Source organism: Columba livia, chromosome 3, assembly GCF_036013475.1.
Source record: "Columba livia isolate bColLiv1 breed racing homer chromosome 3, bColLiv1.pat.W.v2, whole genome shotgun sequence".
Classification (NCBI taxonomy): domain Eukaryota; kingdom Metazoa; phylum Chordata; class Aves; order Columbiformes; family Columbidae; genus Columba; species Columba livia.
The window spans coordinates 41,724,382-41,748,749 of NC_088604.1; the positions used below are offsets into that span (position 1 = coordinate 41,724,382).

General features: G+C 38.4%; 1 protein-coding gene across 6 annotated transcripts in view; it reads left to right on the forward strand.

Moving 5' to 3' along the window:
- FUT9 (fucosyltransferase 9) overlaps positions 1-24,368 on the forward strand; it is a 108,738-nt gene that overhangs the window by 73,684 nt on the left and 10,686 nt on the right. Inside the window, exon 1 of one of the 6 annotated variants that reach the window (XM_021285567.2) lies at positions 17,288-17,908. The exons of the other annotated variants lie outside the window; for them this stretch is intronic. The gene's annotated coding sequence lies outside the window, so the exon portion shown is untranslated. Of the gene's footprint in view, positions 1-17,287; positions 17,909-24,368 lie in introns of those variants that run through there. 6 annotated transcript variants of the gene reach the window in all.

Genomic DNA, 24,368 nt, shown 5'->3' on the forward strand with positions numbered 1-24,368 from the left:
CTTATACAACTATTTCTAAAATTTCATTTTTGAAAGCAGGTACAAGGTATGAAGTGGCTAGAATTTGAAGGTATGAATGTTAATCACTGAACAAAAAATTCCCTTGGCACTTTAGTTGAATTTTTAGGCTCTGACATAAAAGGAAAACATTTGACTTATAGGCATTTCTGGATTTTTTTCCTATAGAACCTAAAGAGTCAAAGTCTCATTGAAGATGAATGATACTAAACCTAAAACAACACAGGGACTTAGGTATCAACTTCCTGTTCATAAATGCAAACATTTACACACCTGTGACATGCTACACTTCCCATGTCTGGAGACCTCTGCACCCAAGTTTTTGTCAGTGAAGTCTTCCATATAAAAGCCCACTGTCACCTGATCTCTGAGGAAACCACACAGCTTTCTAGCATGACTGAGCTGTTGAGAGCCCAGGGGTATCCCATTACCTTGATAGGACCCTCAAATCAAAATGGGTTCTCCCTGGGGTACCTGCATACTCAGACCCCATTGTCACATTTGGAACACACCTCAGCTTCACATGCATCATCATGGAGAGAGGGGAAGGATATCTATTTGACACGTAGCTGAAAGTACTCGCAGCTGATGTTGCAAGATGTGGTTAAAATATATTTTGTTGGAAGTGTCGAAGCAGGGATTTGTACCTTCTGTGGGGTCTCACATGAAGCTGTCATGTTGGAATGCATCACAGACAGGGAACGTTGGTCTCTACAACCATAGTTTTGATCAGGTTCATGTTCTGCTACGGTAGAACAGCATTTAAATTTCACCCTGGGATGCACAAAGACCTTCATTTCTGAATGCCTCCTTACAGCTTAGATGTTAGGCCCCTTTCCTAGAAGACAGGAAAACAGATCAAATACAGAAGGGATTTGGATTTGATTCTCCTGTTTTCCAGAACGGTGTTATAGACAGCTGCTCCTTACACCCCCCTTTTGAAACCCAGAAAGGACCTTTCTTTATTCACTTGACTCCTAAAGAGGATTAATGACTCTACATCCCAAGGGGAAATAAGAAATAAGTATCTACTGTCCCTCCCAGACCTTACTCTTAGGATGAGCTGTATTATTTACTGACACATCTATCTCCTTTAATATGGGAAGAAACACGTAACTTTTAGGAGACCAAAGTCCCAATTAAAATGCCTAGATTAGTGTTGAAAATGGTGATGGATTTCTGAAGCATATAGATGATAGGTACTTTTGGAAAGTGTGCCCTTAGCACTTTTGCAAACAGGACATTAATGTATTTCACTGAGCTTACTGTTTTAACTTGGGACTTGGCAGAATTGTGCAACATATTCTGCAAGCTAAATTCAGTATTTCCATTTTCAAGGAAGGATTCTATGAGAGTTCTAAGATGTATGACCATATCTTAGATAATACCTGTTTTCAAAACCACTAAATGAGGCATTTTAATGTGGCCATCATTATGAGATGCAAATTGTAAGAGTTAACAATTTGTTTCTGTGTAGAGGAGTTCCATTAAAATTCATTATATTTATGTAATCTATTCTAAAATTCAGTGATTTGCTTATACTCTGTGTAAACCAGTTATGAAGTACTGTGCAAAATACAGTTATAAAATACTATGTAAGAAGCTTTAAAAAGCTAATTTTATGTATAAGTCTCTGCAGAGAGGAATGCAAACACTTGCTGACCCTTAATATTTAATCTTCTGGTTGTCACAACATCATTTTTTTTCTTAGCTCTTCTTTTTCAGCTCCAACATAGAAGGGATTCTGGAAGAAAATGGAAATAGGAGGTTTCACTCATCCTTATTGTCATTATGACTAAGTTCAGGAAACAATAGTTTACAAAGAGGGTGTTCTTACGGATTTGCAATGGACATTTTCAAAGATACAATACAGCTGTAATTTGTATGTCATAATAAAATAGCTCTGAATTGGAAATCTTGATCTGGGGAAATAATCCAAAGTACCTGAGATAAGAGAACTAAGGAAGGAAGGGAGAGTAAGTTTTACCTTGGGGATAGTAGAGTCCCTCACAAGCTGAAACTTTATACTTTCCAAAATATTTATTTTTTTATTGTATCTTAATAACAACATGCCACAATGGCATAATACACCAATAATGTGCAGTAAGGAGTTAACATGGGACAGAGTTCCATAAATACATATTTTTTATACTAATGCACAACTGCCATAGTCTCCTTTTTTTTTTTTTTTTTTATTAGTTTCTTTCTTTTTAGATCCATGCCAGCTAAAAAGCACTTGAAACATATCTGAAAGTAAGGGACAGATGAACAGAGACTGCTGATTCTACCTACTCCTCTATTTCAGAAAATGGAATGAAAAATGGGATCATTTTCCTGTGATGAATGTATCCTTACTTAACACTCGCTTTTTTATAGCATATGGATTGTCTTTTCAAAAAGTCTCTAAACATACGATATACAAAGGGAGACAAAACGTAAAAGTAATAGCTGTACTTCATACCAGCTTGGAGTGTATTTACCTACTTTCATCTTTCTCTGTATCCATCAGGTCCATCCATCCTTTCTTTCTATCATCTCAAGATTAAGAATCGCTTCTTCCAGTTATTCAGATCATACCAGAATAGAGGCTGTGTTTTATCAACCTAAAAAGCTTGGTCTCCATCAAGGAAAGTACATGGCAATCTTACACATGGCAAAACCTCTATGCACAAGAACTACGTAGTGTTATTTTACCTGTATGTGCCTTCTGTGAGCGAAGTTCTTAACTTTCGTACAAGTTAGTAGAAGTGCCAACAAACTACAGCTTAAGGACTGCCACAATTTGTAAGATCTATGCTGTATAATCACTCTGGCCACACTCAAGAAGTGAGAACCAGCTTTGCTCTGGGCTGCGTTCAAGGGCATCAGCACAGCCAGCCCTTCCAAACACACGCTGAAAGGTTGAGTGTGTTAGCTCAGATAGATTATGGCTTGTGCCCACACGTTATCTGAACTAAAATGGCTTACTTTGGGCTTATTTGAAGGGCAAACGTGCTGAGGCTGTAATGTGATGATATGGACCTATCAGTGGTGCAAATCAGAGTTTCTTCTGCAGTCAGTAAAACCTACTTTATGCAGTTGACATGACACTGATATTAGGAAATAATTTGATATATCACATTTAATCTTTTTATTTTTCCAGTCTGCTGGATCTCACCTGTGCTGATTTGCAAGGCCAAAGCCATTGCAGATTCCAGTTACTCACTTAACAGAGATTTCAGTCAGTACAAGCAAAACGGTGTTCATTGCATGATAATTTCAGTACGTAGTTTCAGAATACTGTACAAAGAAGATAAGTCTCTTTAATTCCATTTTATGATTGAGGAAGCTGAATCAGGCATAAGACGTGACTTGCCAGTGTTACTATCACCACTCAAGCAAACAAGGCACAATGTCATCTACACTGAAACTCTTGAGTATCCTCCTAATAGGTTGCTCTGATTTCCAGTCTCTGTCAAAATTACCATCATAGCTTCTATTTTATGGTAGTCTAAAGTGTGCTTGTGTATGTAAAGGGATTAAATGATATTTTAAATGTGTCAATGAGTTTACAGTGAGATAAACTGCTTCTTGCTGGTCTAGAGGGAGATTTTATTTATACAAGATAAATATTTCATTCATAGTAACATTTAATACCAGCCCAGTCAATATGCTTTCCTCAGTTATTCTGAAAAAGTGGCTTGCTTACAGGCAATAGCTCTGCCTGACTATGCCTTGGAGATACAAGCATTTCCAAACCTATGGTGTAACAGTCAGCAATCCTTTGGAAGCAACTTTAAAAACTGATACTTTGATTAAGTATTAAGATTGAGGATCAGAGAAAAATCTGTGGAAGAGACTAGAATGGGAATGGGAAGTATATGTGTGTTTGGGAAGACGTGCTGCAGATCAAAGTCCTGTGTCAAGAGTTCTGATGATTGAACATGAGGTTCTTGTGCAAGAACAGATCCCAGATCTGAAAGCTTTGTAAGCATCCTGACTACTTTTTTTGAACAAAATAAGAAAAGATATACTTTTAACTATTTATAGCATAACTACCTCTGAAACAGTTTTTTCATTTCAGCATACCTTCCCCCAGCAGAATTCTATGTATTTTTGCACTAACACAAAATAAATCTGGTCTGCATCTTTCTTCATGTTTTAGCAGTGGCAACAGTGACTTTAGAATTGAGGGAAGCCACCAATTGGCAATCCTGTACAGACAGCAGTGGCATACTATCCTCAGGGAAGAGACAAGACTAAGCAGGAGTCTTTGTTTTACCAGTGTCACAGTCCTGGAGTACACAAAAGACAATGGAACTCTCTACTACTGATATTCGTATATCAGTTTAGGAGAAAAACAAACAAGTAATAAAAAATAAATTAAAAAAAAAAAAAAGTGCAGAAAATTCCTTGTAACATCTACTAACTAGTATAGCTTTAACATGCAGTAAAACAGCATGGGAGCATCTAATCAATGGCATGTTTCTTTAAATTATACCAGTCATCCTGTGACAGCAATAGAGCTAGAGCAGTTCAGGCTGTACGCATTCCACATCTCTGATAAGTTCCAAAACACAGAGAATATCACCCAAGCATTTTTCTACTCTGGGCCTACTCAGTTGCTAAACCATTTCCTAATGAAGCTTTGCAGCCAAGTGTATTCAGCATAATTTTTCTCAGGCACAATGTAGTCTGCAGTCATGGTTCAGATCCATGTGGTATCAAAAGGAAGAAAAAAAAAATAGAGAGAAGTGAGTTCTGTAAACTGTATTGGAAGTACCAAACAGTAAAACTTGCGAGTTACTTTCCCACAGTCCCACAATAGGATTTCTTGTAATAAGTACTATATTTTTTCATCTTAGTTTTTGGGGTGCACCAGGTTACTCTTTCAAGCTTTGCTCTACAGCTGTGGTTCCCTTGGAGAATGGAAGCTCTGTGCATTCACAATGCTGTAGTCCCCAGGAACCTAAGGTTTCCTGGGTTCAGGCTTCCAGAACACTTGAATAAAAAACAACTGGTGAAAACATTTCTAATGAGTCTATTGTGTGGGAATTCTTTTGTGTGTGAGTTCATACGCACAAATGCAAGCATACAGGGAAGGCACTAACAGGCATGCATTATATTGTTTTGCTGTTTTACCACCATTCAATGTTACAGGCTTTCAGGTGTGAGGTGCACTGAAGTCTCGCAATTCTCATCCATATTTAATTGCTCCTTAGCAGCTGTCTAAGGCAGAGCAGTTCACAATGATGTGCACTTTCTTGCCATGTTTAGCTGTTCAGATCTATGTTCTACAGTGCAGTAGGGATGTTGAACAAGCTAAGATTATTTAGAGATGTTGTTCTGCTGCTTGATTGCCATAATGCTACTTCCCTCATCAGAGACACTTTTATTGGAAATCTGCAGTATGAGTCACAAAGGACAATGTTGGTGTAATTAGGATGCTAAAATGACAGTGACAGAATGTTAGTCAAGATGTGGGAATGACATTCAAATACTGGGTTTCATACTCTGCATTTACAATGGAAATATACCTTCAGAGTTATGATGCTCAGTAGCAAACACCTGCCAGTGTTATCACACTGGAAGGGGGTCTTATTATCAAGGGAGTAACACCAGCTTTCAAAGCTGCAAAGCAAAAGGCAAAGTACTAGTGACTGAGGACCAGGAAAGCCCACATTTGTGAGATATGTTTCCATATCCCTTTGCCCTTAGAAGAAAATCCTTCTGTTACCCATCCTCAACACTCCATTTTTAATTATTCTGCTTAGAAGCCTTTTCCACTAAAACAAAACAAAACAAAACAAAACAAAACAAAACAAAACAAAAGCAGAGAGGTAAGAATGGCCTTCACTGTATCATTTCTTTATGAAACCTCCTTTGCTTTGTTTCATCTAAGTGATTTTTCTCCTCAGCAGCTGCAAGAGGAATGATGTTAGTGTGCTGTATACAGTTTTGTATTAGTTATTCTTTATACCATTCTGTGGCTTTGCTTATTATGCTGCTTTTATGGCATAATAGCATGACCGGTTTGAAGTATAGACATGTTGATAGCTTAGTAGTCATATTCATACTATGGCAAACATTAAGGAAACTTCAAGAACAGTGATTCTCAATAGGTAAGGCAAAAACATGTTAAAAGTGAGGTCAAACATGGAGCCCCACTGAACATCAAAGCACTATGTGTGATGGATGGATGTCAGGCCAGAGCAGAGTTCTAGAATGGGCATACTGAGGAGCATGGAAAAAAGTGACTTGGTGGTTCAGAGCAGCATCATTTGGTGGCAGTGCTGTTACCTGCATCAAGTCTTCTAGAGAGCTGAGAAGCAGGACAGGTAGGGGACTGGCAGGGGACTGGAACTGGAAGCAGACAGAACTGAATACAGTTGGAAGAACATAATGCCTCTTATCTCAAATGAGGCATTTACATAGTAATCTACATGAAGCCTGCAATCCTGGGTCTAGAAAATATGTGCAAAACACCAGTGTTATAATCAAATTCATGGGATTTTAATTCATGGTCATTAATGGGATGAAGATTTCACCTGAAAGCATCAGTGATCTGGATGCTGCAGGTATTTTTAATTTGGAGTGTCTGCTGCTGGGGGAAAGAGAAATAACTCTAGTAGTGAATAATGAGCAGAGTGAGTCAACTATCAAATGCATGTAAGATTAAGAAAGAAGTCCTTGGGAAATGTCAGGTATGCAATATATGCTGCATCATGTCTCCATAAAGGTAACTGTAGGACCCTTAGTCAAGTATACACTTATAGACAGGGAAATTAATTCTGCATGGTGAAATGGTGAAGCCATGGTAAAGCCATGGTTCTTCAAGTCCAAACCCATTTTATATAACACAGTAGAACATGTATGTAGTATAAAATGTCTTAACAAACAAATAACAAACAAACAAATAACACTATCAAGAAACTGCCTCTATTCTGGAACCTTTATTCTAAGTATGGAGGTCCTGTCTTTCCTGAACACATTTGAAGTCCTAAGGCTTCCAGTTCCTTATCTAGCTTTAGTTGTCTGAGCAATGATAATCTTTCCCCTCTCTCAGAGGAGTGGAGTACCAGAAATAAAAATACACTGCTTCCAGGTGCTTTTCTCCCAGTCTTCTCATATGCTTTTATTCAGCAATTTCCATTTATTTAATAATTGTTGTTAGATTAACATGCTGGGCCCTATAGAGGACATTCAAATTTCTGTTGATCTGCCTTAAAATAGGCTAATACATAGAAAATAGCACTCTAATTGAGGACAAAGAGCAGGAAAAGCAACAATGACAGTATTATTTGGTCAGTTCAATAAGTAGTTGGTCAGTTCAATAAGCTGTTAGGATGTTTCTAGACCTGCTAGACTCCCCTAATTGTTGCTAATTCTGAGAAATGAAAAAGGTGTGACATTGGCCCAAAAAGGGAACAAAGTAAAGATCGAAACAGGGTCAGAGGGTGAAGAAAAGTAAGCAGTAGAAGCAGAAGGGAAAAACAAAAAAAAAAACAAAAACAAAAAAAAAAAAACAAAAAAAAAAACAAAAAAAAAAACAAAAAAAAAAACAAAAAACAAAAAAAAAAAAAAAAAAACAAAAAAAAAAAAAAAAAAAACAAAAAACAAAGAAGAGGGGGCAGTTAAAAGAGTGAGTTGAGGTGGTTCTCAGTAGGAATCTGAGGCTGAGACTGTGAAGCTCTCACCACGGTCACGCTGTTAGTAGAGATGACTAGTATAGAATCAGTGAGGAGACTGACATTTTCATAAGGTATCTGACATGTGCATATTATAGGCACAATCTCTTTGAGGCAGATTCTTCAAGGTATCCTTACCCAAGAGCTTAGGGGACACTGGGTAGCAGTGCTTGCTGCTAGAGCAACTGTCGCTGGGTTGTCTCCTGATGGAAACCACTAATTGCTCAGGCTATGTTTGTATCAAGGTGAGATGTATTTCTTCAACCTTTGCTTTTCTTTAGAAAGCAATCCAGTTGTTCAACCCAGGAGAAAGCTGTGATGCTGTTGTCATATCCCATCCTGACAGCATGTGACAGTGTGTACCTGTCCTCCAGGCTTCACACAGGATGAGAAATCTTACAGCCATTAAGGTTATCATAAATTGATAGCTGGAATGACTTTTTTTGTCCTCTGCAAATTTTTGTGATGTTGAAAATGTTCTTGTTTTTATCAGGACAAAACTGAAATCTTTCAAACCATTCCCTCCCTAATGAGGTTTGCTTGTTTTAAAGCGGCTATGGACTTGCTTGAAAACTTGTTCAAAATCTGACAAAAAAATGTTAACAATCACAACATTCTTGAAATATGTTTTTGTTTTAACAAACTTATAATGGGAAAAAAACAACCAACCAAACAAACAAACAAAAAACACAAAACAAAACAATCAAACAAAAAGCACACACACACACCAAAACCAAATTTGTGATCTATCCTCCTTGAACTTCCATAGATCAAAATATAGTTTTATACCCAGTGCATCAGAATCCAAAATCATTTGAGAACCAATGTATGGAGAGAGAATAGGAAACAAAGGGCATTTAATTTGCTTTGTCCACCGGAAACAAGAAAGTAATTTCCACTATAGTTTATAGTTACTGTCCTGTAAACTTGAGTTGGTCCTCCACTAGCAAGGAACAGCAGCTTATACACTGCAGGAATCTGTAAAAGAAAGAAAAAAATCTTTCCTCTACATTTCAAACAATAATAGCAGTGGAAACATTTCTATTGTTCTTAGGTTTTGTAAATCAAGGCATTCTAAAGTTAAATTCTGTGCCACATTTGCCTGAACACTATCCCTTTTATGCAATTTATCTTGTATGTGGCAGTTAAATCCAACAGTGATGTAAAATCCCAATGGAAAAATAAATCTAGCTATAGTAATCATACTATCAACACATCAACTCTGCAAAACTCTGTCTTGCTTCCTTGCACAAAATGACTATTTAAAGTATCTTTCCAGAAGCCTCCTGGGATATTATCATATTTTATTCTCTATTTAGGGAAAAAATAGGGAAAAAAAAAAAAAAAGTAAATTTCTTTGAGAACCTATTAGAAATCTCCCAGTGAAATACTTACAGTTCAGTTCAGCATTATACAGCATTTTCAAAGAGGCTGAAATGTAATTTACTTCATTTTACTTTCATCAGCAAGTAAAGATCATCCATCCAAAAACTGCTTTTCTGGATGCACACATTTCATTTGTTATCATCTTAAATAACACAGAAGTGCAGTCAAATCCCAATATCTGTCAATTGCACAGAAGTTCTTTTAAGCAATCTGTTTTCTGTTTAAATGCTTACACCATGGACATTGAATAAATGCTTGCTTGGCATTCAAACAAGCAGCTTAAAGCAGGAAGACTTTCTTTAAACTTTAAGGAATTTTCTAAGTATTTTGTAAGTACCTGAAAAACTATTTTTTTCCAGTTAATATTACTTTATTTGGAATACAGGAAAAGTATTCTGCATGTAGTTACTTCTCTAAAAACCCAAAGTAAAAATCCAAGGGTACTCCTCCTCTGACCTTTAAACATAGTCTTTCTCGTCATCTGTTGTATCAATTGCTAATAACAGGTGTAATTGGGAGCTTACTAGGAACTAGAAACAAACAGAAAAAACCTGCAGGTACAATAACGATGCTAACATACCATTCGGCATACAACTAGTACATTGGGTTATTTCTGTTCCTTTGGCAAGCATACCAGGTCTTGGCATATTTTACTGTTGAGATTGAAAAGAGCCTCATGCATGGTTAATTATTCTTGTGACTTTATTGCTGAGGCTATTGCCTGCATTAGTGATCTGATTTGGATCCATATTGCCATTCTGAAGTGGATTCCCTGAAGGGGAACCACCACTGTCTGTTGGTTCAGTCCTTCAAGAGTTTTAGGTGTGTACAAACTATTTTCCTTTCCGGGAAGTAATCAGGGGCTTTGTTTCAAAACTGCTCTAGGGCTTTATGAGGATATTCAGCTCCAAACTGAGGTGAAGGCTGGACCACCCTGGGGTCCTGCAGCATGAACCGTACCTGCATCCAGCAACAGGGTTTCCAAAACAGCCAGAGCTCATACAGCAGCCTGAAACGGTTCTCACACTTTATAAAGGGCCACCTACTTTACAACAGGCTATGTATGTTCTCTTCCCCACTGCCAGCTGCCACCAGCAACTACAGTGGTTTTTTTGCCATTCCTGCACCATGCAAGAAATAAAACAATGAATTCACTTCAAATACATGCTTGAATAGATTGACATAAGGTAGAAATTACTCACAGCTAGGTTTTCAACCTCTGGTTTCTAATAGATATTTCTAGCTTCTAACAATTTGAAACAAGATTTTTTTTGTACTATTTGTTTAAAGCAAGTAAGACACATTCAGTTAAGATGTATATTATAATACATATGTTGTCTTTATCTATTATGTAAGCACACATTAGCTACCACCTGCCAATTATCCCTTAATAAACACTAAAGACTGAGTTACAAAATCTCCTCCCATCTTCATATATATCTGTACAATGCCTTCCTTGTTCTGACTTGGCCAAACTTTCTCTAGCAGTAAATCAGTCTACAGAATGAATAAAGCTCTGCAAAAGAAACCCTCTCTATGGCTGGAGGTCCTGCAATAGGAGCCAATCAGTAAGATCCTACACAGAATCCTACACTGATCCTACACAGAAGCTGAGTTCTGCTGAAGACACATTTTCCCAGCCAGGCAGCTACTCTAAGCAGTGTTAAGGAAGCAACTGAATGTGTGCACTCAGGTCGTTTTCCTCTCATTCTCTCTGTTTTGCAGCACAGAGCAAAATAACCACCTTATGTGTAGAGTATAGTTTAAATAGAAAAAATTCCCACATATTCTACTTATATTTTAATCTTCCCTTTTGGCACCACAGAGCATAATTTCAGAACAATAAATAACCAAACCAGATGTTAAGGTCTTGGGCATGACATAGGAACCTGATCATAATAATTCAGAAAATAAACAGAAGATATATGAAAAAAAAAAAAACAAACTTTGAAAGACACTCTAAAATGTCCTTAGAATTTTTTTTAACACACACACACACAAAAAAAAAAAAAAAAATCCTAAGCTTTTGTATCAGCAGTTAAAATTAATCCACTAGAAATAGCTGGTTGAAAACAACTATCATATATATGTCGTATTCATGACTCAAAACCTAAAAGCACAGAAAAATTGAAAGAAACTGGTCATAAAAATGAAGCTGATAATCATTGCTGACACTGAAAATGCGAGATAGAACATGAATGAAAACTAAATTGGATTTTAAGAGTCCTTTATCTTTAAAGCTTTCTATTCATATCAACTATGTCAATAAACATGCTCATTTGCTTATTAGGAAAGATTCTTAAGTAAATCCATCTCACTGCCCCATGAAATCAACCTAGTCTGAGTGATTGCCTTCTCTTCCTTGCCAGAGTTTTTCCAAAAGTCTAAAGGCAGATTTCCCATCTCCAGATATGCACACAGAGGTCTCATGCCTCTCACACTGGAAATAATCTTCAAGATTGCAGGATTCAGCTTGCTGTTGTGCGTCTAGCTGAAGGAGCTGTTTGAGAGCAATGCTTTCTTTCATGTCGCCTCTGATAAAAGGGTTAAGGTATCTAAGACAGAAAAAGCTTTTATTTCTCTTATAATAATAATGGTAATCCCCATCTCCACTTTCTGCCTCGTCTTCATATCCAGCCCTCCCTGGTTCAGTGCCTCAGCGAATTCAGTGCTTTGTTTCTCTCCCTCCTGTTCGCCAGCATGGCAGTGGCAGTCGCTCCACTGCCTTCTGCATCCGCTGGCTGTCAGGTTGAGAAGCAGCAGCACATCTCATTAGGACAACTGCCTCTGTCCACTTCCAGCAGACTGGACGCTAGTTTCCTATATATTCATAAGCATACGTATGTATGTGCATATACTTACATAGAGATGTGTGTAAGGGTATGAAGACAAAGAAACATGAAGCAGAACTGACAAGACACATTTCAAAGAATCTAAGAAATGAATCATAATAAATACCACATAAATGCTTTGTATTTATATGTGTGTGTATATGTAAATATATATTTGTATTTATAAAATCTTTCAGGTGTGAAAACTGAAGCACACTTTCAATAGCTGATTACATCTTTCCTAAGGTTATAGATTGTGTGTGTCTGTATATATGCGTTTATATGGGAGAGTGTCTATTACTTGTAACTTGTTCCATCATTTGGATTCCCTGAACTCTGATTTACACATCTTTCTGTCTCCAGACTTGCCTTAGGTTTTTCATTTCTAAGTTAACTTTAATCACAAAGGAATACCTTTTGAGCTGTTTTTCTCACTTCTTACATGTTGCTGCAATCAACTGGAAGAACAAAACCCTAACAATACTAAAATTAATAGAAGGTTTTCCAGTGTTTCTGTGAGCAAGATTTTGTCCCCGATACTTCTTGTCTTTCAGCAAATCCAGCTTTGCTGACAGAGTTTGACTATAGTTCAGAAAAAGGGTTGTGGTTTTTCTTATTGTACAGATCAAGGGGTCATTGACTTAAATCTGATTAAATCTTCCATTTCCTTTTACTAACTTACTATAATCAAGAGGATTAGGATGTGTTTTCAGAGATTTGAAACAAAGATACATGCCAGAGATATCTGATCTGAATAAATGTGATATGACTAGTTTCTGGTGCCATTTGTTTGAAGAAAAATATGCCACAGACTTAACTGTTTTGATGTAAATTGAAATCATCATCATCAAATACCTGGTAAAATCTTCTTGATTTTGTGGAAATCACTTTATCATTCTGAAACTCCATTTCCACCCCTTCTTCACTCTCTATAAAGCAGTTTCAGTAATAATTTTGTGACTACTCTGATTAAAACTGAAAGTCCAAATAAAAGTCCAAATAATTCTTTAAAGCAAGGTATTTCAGGAGTGGAAGTATTGTTATTCCTAAAGCAGCATTTTATTTTGCTGGTATGGTACTTTTAATCTGTAGATCTTAAAGTATTTTATTAAAGGAAAGAAAATGTCATTAGTCTCATGCTATAGCTGTCAAAAATGAGATAGAAAATTATTAACACTTAAATTAAGACAAATTAAGTTCAACTCAACTCAACTCAAGTTAAACTTATAGAGCAGCTGGGAAGTCCTCCTGCCACTTTGTTCTCTGCCATATCTTTGAGACTTGTCAGCTACCAGCAGGCTCTAATTGCCCTTGCAAAAATGTGTTCTTCTCCATCAGACCAAGATGCTGGTCAGTAGGACCGATATTTCCTAATATTATTACTATTGATTTGATTTCACTCCCTTTAAGAGAACTTATGATATATATATTCTACCAGAAATCCCATTTAATTTGGCTGGGAGGGAGACTGTGGTATTTTTATCTCTGATTTCTGTGATATCTCGCTGTACCTCATCATGCAGACCAAAGGCTGCACTCAAAAAACTGTTTGTGCTTCAAGCATCAGCATGGCTGGCCCAAAAGCCTCGTTAGGGTGCAGGAAATTAGTTAGGCACCTAAGGATGAAGATACAGAGCACAAACTTTGGAAGAGGCTGCCCAGAAAAGAACTGGGATGTGTCTTCCTGCATCCCTCACTAAGGTACACCCAGCACTCTGAAGGAGTGGGTCATTCATGGGATTCAGATCTGGGAATCCTCCCATGAGATGAGGGAAGCAGCACCCTTCTTTATAAAGAAATTAGGGAATTATACCTTTTGAAACACAAACAGAGGAAGATTCACCCAGAACAGAGATCATTTTTTGTGATCTTTCCAACAAAGGAGATTCAAACCCCTTCCCTTTACAAGGCTGTAAACTGCACAGGGAAGGAAGTTGACTCCACCCTTTACTGATGCATACGTGCCTCCGGGCAAAAATCATTAGGGAGTCAATTGGCAAGAGACAGAAAGAGGTCAAGGGAAAACAGTAGTGTCTTAATTAGCAACTAGGGCGTCAATAAGGAGGAAAGGATTGTTCGCCTCTGATCCTAAAGCTCTTCACACATTTTAAAATCGACAGCCATTGTCACCTAGGAGCTAGGAAATCTTTAAGAAAAGTGAAATATCTAGGTCTGAATGACTTCAAGCTGAAGCAGGATTTGTATCTGAGGTCACAGCTTCCATAGTTGCATAAAAGGAATTCATCCTATGCCTGTTTCTTTAAAAGCAGACCAAAAAAAAACAGCTGTTACCACTGCATTTAAGATGAAGTTTGCTCTTGTAGGCACATCTGCATTCCCAGAGTCGGGACAATAGCTAGTTTATCGGCCTTGAATGGCCCTTCCCTGTGAAGAACGAGCTCCTTCTGGGGGTGCGCTGGCAGTGGGGACGCACTGGCACCAGGCTGCTAAGTGTACAGGAGCCTGAAAGGCAGAGGGACAGAGAGTTTCAGCATGACCAGCATTAAGAGACAATAGAGCAGAGGTTTTTCGGGGCTACAGTTTTGGAGTCAGACACCAGCATTTCCTCTGAGCCCTACTAGTAGCACCTGTTTCTGGTTTGGGGCTCTTTAGGACTTGGGGTAGCCTACTCAGCCAGGGGTTTTGGTCCTTCTTATGATCCTAGTGATCAAGTTAGTCCTACCCACCTTTGCTAAGCTGTGTTAACTGCAGGAATTTATAGACTGTTTGCAATGTCCTTAAAACAGAAATACAGAATTGAACAGAGTGCTGCTGACCTCATATTTAGCTCCTTTTTTTACTCTTTTCCAATTTATTTCCCTTGCTCTCCCTCTTTCTCCTTGTATTTCCTCCTAGCTATCTCTGCTGACTTTCTTTAGAAAGCTACTTTCTAAGTAAGATGGTTATAAAAAGTCTTCCTCGTGTAGTGGGAACGAATTAAAACTCTTTCCCCTGTTTAAATACTTATTTTTAACACAGTAGGGTTGTAGCAGAGAAAGACTTTCGGCTGCAAACCTTAAGATGGGAAAAAGACTGTTTGGCAAATTGTGTTTCCAAGATATAGTAAATAATTTTACATTAACTTGTTACTCTAGTGGTAAAAATTTTATTAATTCGTTATGAAATTTTTGCTCTATTAAGAGTAGAATAATGTATGACAGTAAAATCCAGTAATTGAACAATAGAATCAACTGCTTTAACTTACACTCCAAATATTTAACTTCTCTTTTAACAAGCATAAAAGGAAAACAATAAGCTAAGAAATAGCGAGTAGCTTGAGTCTTTTCAAATGCGGTATCATCTCTGCACTAACTACTGATCTGCTTTGTACAATATATTGTCAACAGTTTGTGCAGAATATTCTTCACTCCTGTATTCTAACCTTGAGAGTTGCTCTCAGAGGCATTGGTGCATATGTTAACTCAGACAGTAAGTAGTAACAAGAAAACATCCTCTTAGAACATGTAGGTGTTTGTAACTACTGGAGGATTTTTTTCAGACTATTGTTCCTTCAACCCATTCCTCTTATGTATCTGCTATTTCTTGACTGAAGGATTTCTTTTTTCTTTTCTACAGAAAAAGTCTTTTCAGTGACTTTTTATTAAGCTTTGTATTTCTAGGCTTGTTATCCTAGTAGTTCCAGCTCTCTGCTCTTCCTTTTGTTATGCACACAAAGAGACACTCCAAGAAATTAAGCACTGGTTTCTCTCAACTGTGATTTTGTTTTCTCAGAGGAGTGTGAAGTTTGAGAGGTTTAGGGATTGTTATTTTTGCTGGTTTTACAATATATACTATCTAAAATATATATTCTATTTAAAATATGCTTTCAATTTTTGTTGTTTAGTATTTCAGGTTTTAGGGGATTAGAATTTTGTTTCTATTTGTGTGTGTGCATATGTTTAAACTTCTTATAGTATTGTTACAAATTATTCTGAATTTACTGAATTTACTGATTTTACTCTTTCTCAGTACATGAATAAGAAGTCACTTGGATTTGACTCTTAAAAGTCTTCTATTCCTTTTTTCAGTGTCCAAACCCAGCTGATTTGTTTGCTCCAGCAATACAAAGCGTTTCATGTAAGAGTCTTGTTTCATAATCACCTTCTACCTTACACCTACCAGCCTCTTTCTTTAAAATGCTTAGCACTACAAAGACAAGTCACCTTGAAAAATATTAGTCTTGGTGTGCAATGGGAAAATTATTGGTGCTATGCTTCCATTTTTCCAATTGTCCATTAATTTTGTCCTCATATCCTTACATTCACAAGTGTTCTACAATACATCATTTACTTCGATTGTACTTTTCCCAGATGGAAAATAAGCAAACAAAGTTTTTGGAACTCAGTATCTTATCACATGAAGGATTTTTATTCTCTATATACAGACTCTAACCTGAAGCTTTGAGACATGAGTCACTGGTGCTCTTTTATGAAAGCTAGAGCAGTGAGGAGGTCTGCTCAGTCATCTAAACAACAACCAGCAGAACCTAGATGAGGACTCCTGGCCATCATGAGTCCCATTGACCAATACTTAGTCACTTCTTTATTCAGAATAGTCAAGAAATCTAATTTAGTTGGCTGGATTTTTAAAACAAAAGTCCATCCTTCTACCCTGTTAGGGGAAAAAAAACAATGGTCTTATTTGCAAAGAATATGTACATATTTCCAAAAAATAGTCCTATAAATCATCACCTCTCTTCTCCACTTTCTGACTGCATTCCTAAATAGCATTCTCCCTTTCAGCAACAGAGCAGATTGCAACAGATTTAAGCGCTTCAGTTGCTCCCTTTTCTCACTAGGGCAGTTTTTGTCTCTCTGGCAACTACTATCCATAGCAGTTACGACTTTGCAAATTGAAGAAAGAACATAGACCTGCATCCTAAAAAAACAGCTACATCAGTAGAGATCTCAAACCCAGAGGCATTATGTTTCTTAAGGAAAAGGTGCTAGGCAGGCAGAGAAGTGAAATGTTAAGTAGAGATCAGATTATGAGGATTTTATGGTATTTTTAGAGGCCTCTCAGGCTTGCTTTCTTGGCTACAGAGCTGTCTCAGGAGTTATGCTGCCACTGGCAGAATCCCCTAGATCTATGCAGTTGTATCTGCAAAAAAAAGCAGCATCAAATCCCAATTAAAATTTTTGAGCTTGCCTATGCAGCAAGATTCAGCAGAGTAACTGCTGCACACAATCTCTAACCATATTTACACAAACAGCTGGTGCTTAGGTCTCCAAAACTCTTGCTTTGCCACATAAGTAATGTCTCATATAGCAACTATTCACTATTATAGGTAGGTGTCGTCTGCTCTTTCCTGATTCTGATTTGTCTGCTTTCCAAGGAGAGGTCTTTTACCACTGTACTAGGGAACTATATCATAGGGAAAAAAGCCAGAAGTAACTGTGATTCTGGAATGTGGAGTCAAGCACACATGGACAGTAATCCCATGATTCTTCCTCTGCCACTTCATGCTCCATCTCTGCTTGGCTTAGCTCACACCTTTTTCACAGCTACTGTGAGTTAACTAGGACTTTCAGGTGGGCTGGTGGCCATCACAAACACAGAGTTTGCGCAGGTATATTCTTCATATTTCAGCTGGTTGGCTGCAGTTTTACAAGACAGCCGCAAAGCTACTGAAAAGCCTTTTCTGCAGTCCTGGCAGAATAGGAGAGAACAGCAGTTTGCTGTCCCAAAACCACATGGAAAGAAGGGAGAAATAAACTAACTGCTTCTGGAGCAGCTTTTGTTTGGTCAGCTTCATTTGCTGCAGAGCTATTCAGGGCTTTTGAAAGAAGTGTTGATTGGCTTGTGCTGCATGGCTAGAATGAGCTTTATCTTCAGGAAGGTAAAAAGCACTTTCCTGACAAGGTAGATAAAGTTTGCCACTAAGCTATGGTACTGAAGAACCGCCTTTTCTGTATCCAGCAGAGTGTGGAAAGCCACCAGCCCTTTCACAGAATGCTATCAGTCATAAACTAGCTGTGATGTGGACAAGTCTTCGTGGAAGTTAAGGTAAAAAAGGTCCTGTCTCTGCATGTTACCAAGGCTGGCAATGCCGCTGAGGTTTCTGATAGCTTTGCATGCATGCATGCATTTTCCAGTTGTGCCAGGGAAGGAATTGTGTGTATTCATGTTCCTTCTGAGACAAACCTAAAAACTCATAATTAGAAAGTGATACAGCTGCAGTGTGAAGTGGGGTGTCCTGACACTAATCCCAGATTGTCTGGAAAAGCTCCATGTGGACAGGATTTTGGGGTATTTTCACTTTTTTTTTTTTTTTTTTTTTTGCATGTGTGTCAGTGGGAGTGGAGATAGGGTCTCTCCAGTATGAAATGATGCTGTAGCCATTTCCCTCTGTTATTCTGAGAGTCTCCACGTCCCTGGCTAATGCCTTTGGATTGCAGAAAGGAACCACTGAGCTGTTGCCTAAGCAGCTGGAGAGTGACAGTATGTGACTGCCCTGGGGAGAAGGAGAGGATAGATGACAATCACAGAGGAAGGCTGGGGGTTGCTCAGCCATAGCAGCATGCTGTGTGTTGCACAGCAATTGGGAGAAGGGAGCTGAGAATAGGGTTTTCCTCAGTAAGGCCTAAGGGAACAAGATTCAGATTCTCAAAAAAGCAGCATTATCCCAGCTAGCAATTGACAGGAAGATTTATGTTTTGCCTTGGAAAATAGGGACTTTTGTTGTTGTTGTTGTCCACGTGATTTTTCAGTTTTCTTCATGTTTTCACTGTGTATAGTATGGCTATTTCATAGTTTGCAAGATAAGTTTCCAGATAGACTTTTTTACTCTTTTTTTTTTCAGCAATTGTTTGCAGTTTTATACTGCAGCTTGTGCTTTTATTACGTACATTTTACAAGAACTTGTGTTAAATATTATAACTGAGCACAAGACTGGAAAGAATCAAGTGAGGCCATCTAGCCCAGCCCCAAGACCTGGCAGCAGAATCTAATCCCTCATTGCTGACTGATGCTTGTCTAACCTGTTCTTAACAGTCTCTGGTGATAGGTTCGGCACCATCCATAAGCAATGTATCTTAATGGTTACCCGTCCCCAGGGTGCTCTTCGATCATTTTTCTAAAACTGTTCAACATAAAAATCACCACTGTCGAATAAAATTATTCTACATTGTTCTCAAAGTGCAAAACACAAAACTGAAACCTGAGGAACTGAGCAAAAAACCCGAAAACAAAGAAGGTGGAGAGGGGAAGAAAAAGAATGTTGCAAACAATAGAGTAAAAATATGCAGTCTGAGATTAGCAGCTCATTCAACTTCCAGTCTTTAACTGTGTGCAGCTCTGTTGAGCCTTTTCATACTGGGCTGCTTTCAGAAATCTGTGGGACAGGCGAGAAAAGGCATGGAAGCAAGCCCAGGTTTAGATAGCGTGGGGAAAAAATCCACCATTCTGATTGCGGCCAGAGGAGGAATAACTGGGAGAGGTGAGAGTTAATTCCAATAAAAAGAAGCATTCTTCAGTCTCAGGGAGCTAAAGCAAAAGCAGTTTGAGACACGTCCACACAGCAGTGACTTGGAGATAAGAAGTCACACTCACACTATCCTGAGGCGGTCAGTTTTCTTTTAAGACTGCAGGTGAAAAAGCTCCAACTAATTACAAGTGTGGTCTGAAAAAACACAGCTCTTAGCATAAATGCAGATATTTCACGGCTGAGGCTGGTGAAACATGCCAGTAGACAGAGAAAGCAATTTCAAATGAGCCTTCTTTCTAACAATAACAGTTGTTTGCCTGTGATCCCTATCAGTTCCCACTGCATTCCACTGTCCTTTTGACAGTCCCAGAGTATCCACCTAGCTAGCTGTTTGCTTTTAAATGGGCAAACCTCTGATTGCCTCCCCATCCTTCTGCTCCTCAATCTTGGTAAGTCTTCTGTGCCAGAAATTTCCACTCTGACCCCAGAAGTGATCTTCAGAGACTTATCTTGAGGTCCTAAGTATTTCTTCTTGAGTTATCCTGAGACCAACCGATGATGAAGATAAGAGTTAGCCCCAAACACTTAAGAATTACAAGATCAGAAAAGTAAAGGTGATTTTTTTTTATTCATTATTCAGTGTCTATGTTTTAAAAAAATCTTTGCTCCATCTTAATTTTAAAATACTGTCTTTTTCCTTTAGAAAAAGTAATGAAAGTTATACCTCTGCAAGCAGTGATAGATTTTGGGCTATTGGCAAAGCCTTGAGGGTATACGAGAGAAACTAGTATAAAAATATACCAGGGAAACAAGCATTGATATTATTGATCAAAAAGGTTACATTTTCTCCCTCCTGCAGTGTTGCATAACCAGAAAAGAAAAAAAAAAGTCTATCCCTTCTGAAATGATTGAGAAGTGACTGCTGTAATGAAGCCATGGCAAAACAGTTTTCATAAAATTCCATTTTATTTCTTAATGAAAACATTGCATTCACAAAATAGATATATTTTTGCAAGCATTGCCTAGTGGTTTTGGGGTTAACATTGCTGGTACCCTGTTACTACCTCCCTGTTTGCATTGCTACTAAATGGAGTTGCTTGCTGATGGAATGCCAAAGTTTGCACTTTAAAAGGAGCCTTGCTAAATTTTGTACTGAGAAAAATAGTCTAGTACTGATGAAATACTATACTTGGGAAAAAAAAAAAAAGCACCTAGAAAACACTTGCTATGCTACAACACTCTGAAATGTACTTTATAATAAAACTATCAAAAGTACCGAATTCTTCCAGTTGGCTAAAGTCTCAGTAAACACATTTATTTGACAAAGTTTTCTTTTCAGAGTCTGGCATGCCAGAGACTGATGGGGGAGGGGATCTGCAGAAAGGAAATTTGTTATTCTGTGGTAGAAGGAAAACCATGAAAGAGGAAGAGTGAACTAAGGTTACTTGGCAGGTTGTCTTGTAGCAAATGTCTCCTTAGCTCACCTTTATAGTGAGAATCACAGCAGAAGATCAATGATTATCTCAGGCACAAAAGGGAAGAAGGAAATAAATAAATATGGAAAAGACATTTTGGAGAATGTTAGAAAAAAATATTCTATGAATTCTAGTGGACAAACAAAAAACTGCAGCCTATATTTCCTAGCATTATGGACAAGCTACTTTTCAAGAAAATAGTATTTGTCAACAGGTGTTTACCACGTCTTCACTCTTCTGTTGTCTGACTAACAGTGCTTGGTCCCAAAAGCCATGAAAGCAGAGTTTCCTGGTCCATTCCCCAGGTTCCTCAATTTGCTTTATGAAGCACAGAAGCTATTGCATCTGAGGCTAGCACTACATCCTGAAAAAGTACTGCTATTCCCATTGCATGTCTTAATAATTATTACTGGAGTTAACGCAAAATGGAACAGAGAAATAGAATTCCCTGACAAAATCCTGTCCCGCTCCTTAGGGTATATGTAAGTGGTATTTTTAGGAGTCTGCTCAAGTCTCCTGTTTCCTTGCAAGCCTCTCATTTCAGGTTTTAATGGGTCTTTCTTTCACAACCCTTTTCCACCATCCCATTAGCAGTAGCTTCAAAGTGATGCATGTCAGTGATGCCTACATATCTAATGGATGTATGAGCCTGCATCGCAGATAGATAGTTCTTTGAATCCAAAAGATGGAAGACTGAAAAACACTGTCTTGACTGCAGGCTAGTGTTGTGGTGAAGGCAAAATCTAAGAAACATGATCTCAGATCAAAAGAGAGCACATGAGTTCACACGCAGCAAAACAATGCAAAGAAACAGTTCATGAAGGGATCAAATAAGTAAATTCACCTGTTTAGTGATGTGAGATGTTAATATTGGTACTCTGAGCAGCACAAACCACAAGTGTTTATCTTCGCATTGCCACTACAATTCAAAAGCTTCCTACACAAATGCAACACCATAGGCACACTAGAATTTCAAGCAGAGAACAGAATACATAATATCTGGTCATTTCCTATGTAGCAAGAATTGCCATGTGATGATACAGCTTTTTTATTAGTTAGCAGAAGAGCTTAGTGTAAAATAATCCTTATCAGAGAAGCTTGCGTCACTTGGCCTTTAAATGGAGGGTGACTAAGTTACAGGGCACAATGTTAAGGTCCTTTTCTGATTTCTCTTCCATTTCAACCCCTAGAAAATGAACAGGCTCTGCGAATAGATACCTTTTCCAACCTATTGTTCAAACTCAGCTCACTCTATCCATTCAGTGAAAAGCTATACCTGTTCTGTGTGTTGGTTTCAATAACACAGAAGTGAAGAACAGGGTTACATGAAGATCAGCTCAGCCTCTTGATTTTCCTCAAGTTTCATCTCCTAGAGCTGCTCATCCTAACTCCCTTCTTCCTCAGACTTTTACTGTGGTAAGGCAGGGAAGCAGCCTTCTGCTCTTATGGGTTATAACCTCCCCTCTAGATATATTTTCTAGCAAAAATCAACATAGGCTAAAAAAGTCCAATGTGATGTTGCTGTAAAACCACCTATTTTTTTCAGAGGAATTTAAACTGATGAGGATGAGCAGAAAAGCCATGGACACTGCAGTTCCTCCCCTTTTCTCTGTTCAGGTTCATTTTGCTGAAAGCAGAGAGGACCTGCTAAACTATATTCAAGAGAAAGGGGCTGAAACAAAAGAGTCAGACTCAACATACTACTATATTTTACCTAACTATATTGAGTCTCCTTGCCCAGGTGTTGGCAGAGGGGCTCTGCAAGGTGGTCTCTGAGAGGAAAGGCCAGGGCTGCAAGTGCCAGACACATTTGGTTCCATCTGGCCCCAAATGACCCACCAAAGGCATTGACTGATCCCAGCAGCCAAGACGGTGGCTCCTCTGGGAAAGTGTATTTAAGAAACCCACAGGCAGTGAAGAATGAGGAAAAAAACAAAAGAAAATAAAAGTGTGTGAAAAACAACCCTGTGAGCATCAAGGTCAGAAATGGAGGATGGGAAGAGGTGCTCTAGGCACTGGAACAGAGAACCCTGCAGCTCATGGAGGACCACAGTGGAGCAGATACCCACACTGCAGCCCAGGGAGGACCCCATGCCAGAGCAGAAGGCTATGCCCGGAAGGAACTGCAGCCCGTGGAGAGCAGAGGTTTTTTCCTGAAGGATGTGTATCCCATGGAAAGGACTCATGCTGAAGTAGGGGAAAAGTGTAAGAAGGAAGGAAGGAGCACCTGAGAGGAATTGTTGTGGACTGACTGCAAACCTGCATTCCCTATTCCTCTGCACCATTCAGAAGCAGGGAAGAGGTGGGGGAGTTGGGAATGAAGGAAAAAGTTGAGCCTGGGAAGAAGTTAGGGGAAGGAGGTATTATTTTAACTTTTGTATTTGTTCCTCACTACCCTCATCTACTTTAATTGGCATTAAATAGCATTAATTTTCCCCAAGGTGAATCCGGCTTGCCTGTGATAGTAATTGGTGAGTGGTCTCCCTGTCCTTACCTCAACCCATGAGATTTTCATCTTATTTTCTCTCCCTGTCCTGCTGAGGAGGAGGAGTGAGAGAGCAGCTGGGTGGGTGTCTGACAGCCAGACAAGGTTAACCCACGGCAATAACTAAAACCAGAATTAAGACCATCTGCCTTCCCAAAACAGGGGAGACATTATGGCAAATACATTTTTCCTCAAGATATATAATGTTGGAGTAAATCTAAGCATGATGTTCCCCCTTTTACCTTCCTTCAGAAATGAATGTGAAAACATTTTTATTGTAACTGTAGTGCTACACTCACACATCAGTTTTTACACTCACAAAGCAGCAATGTTATGTTGCGTTAATGGACCCCTAAATCAGATTCTAGGATTCTGAATTTGACTACTTATTTCACAGGTTAGAGGAGATGAGATATGAAACTGGCTTAAAAGGCCCGAAATGCTTTCTGCTTTTTGTGATTCTGATTCTATTTATTATATTTTGAAGTATGTATTTAGGGACGTGATTTTTATAAAACATGTTTGTGGAGCTAACTAGTAAAGGTAACAAAAACTCAAATAATTGAAAAATATGCAGAAAAAGAAAGCCAGACAAATTTTGTAGTCATTGAAATGCACTACAGAATTGCCTTTCTACAGTAGGTTAGTATATTAATAACATTTGGTTTTGGTGACTAACTTCCACTCCTGTTCCCTTGTATGTCATAGTGCTCTTTACATGGTTAACTGTTTTCGTGTTTAGAACACCTCTGAGTTCTAAGGCTACGTTCAGGAGCAAAGGTTGGCGATAAGCAATCCGTAACTTTGCTAGGCTTCACAAGAACCATGTGGAAGAGAAGCTCTGGAAAGAGAGTTATCACTAATCTCAGGAAGAGATAACCAGAGGACAAAGGAAGCTATATGAGCTCCTCAGCCTTTTTTCCCCATGGAAAAAAAATGGCATCTCACAAAGATGAAACATATCTCTACTTTTCCTAATTTCTAACACAACACTGTGGCGTAAAAACATAATGAAATATTTAAAGACATCTTTTTACTCATTTTTCTTCATGTGGGAACTGTGTGAGGCTGCATATGGGA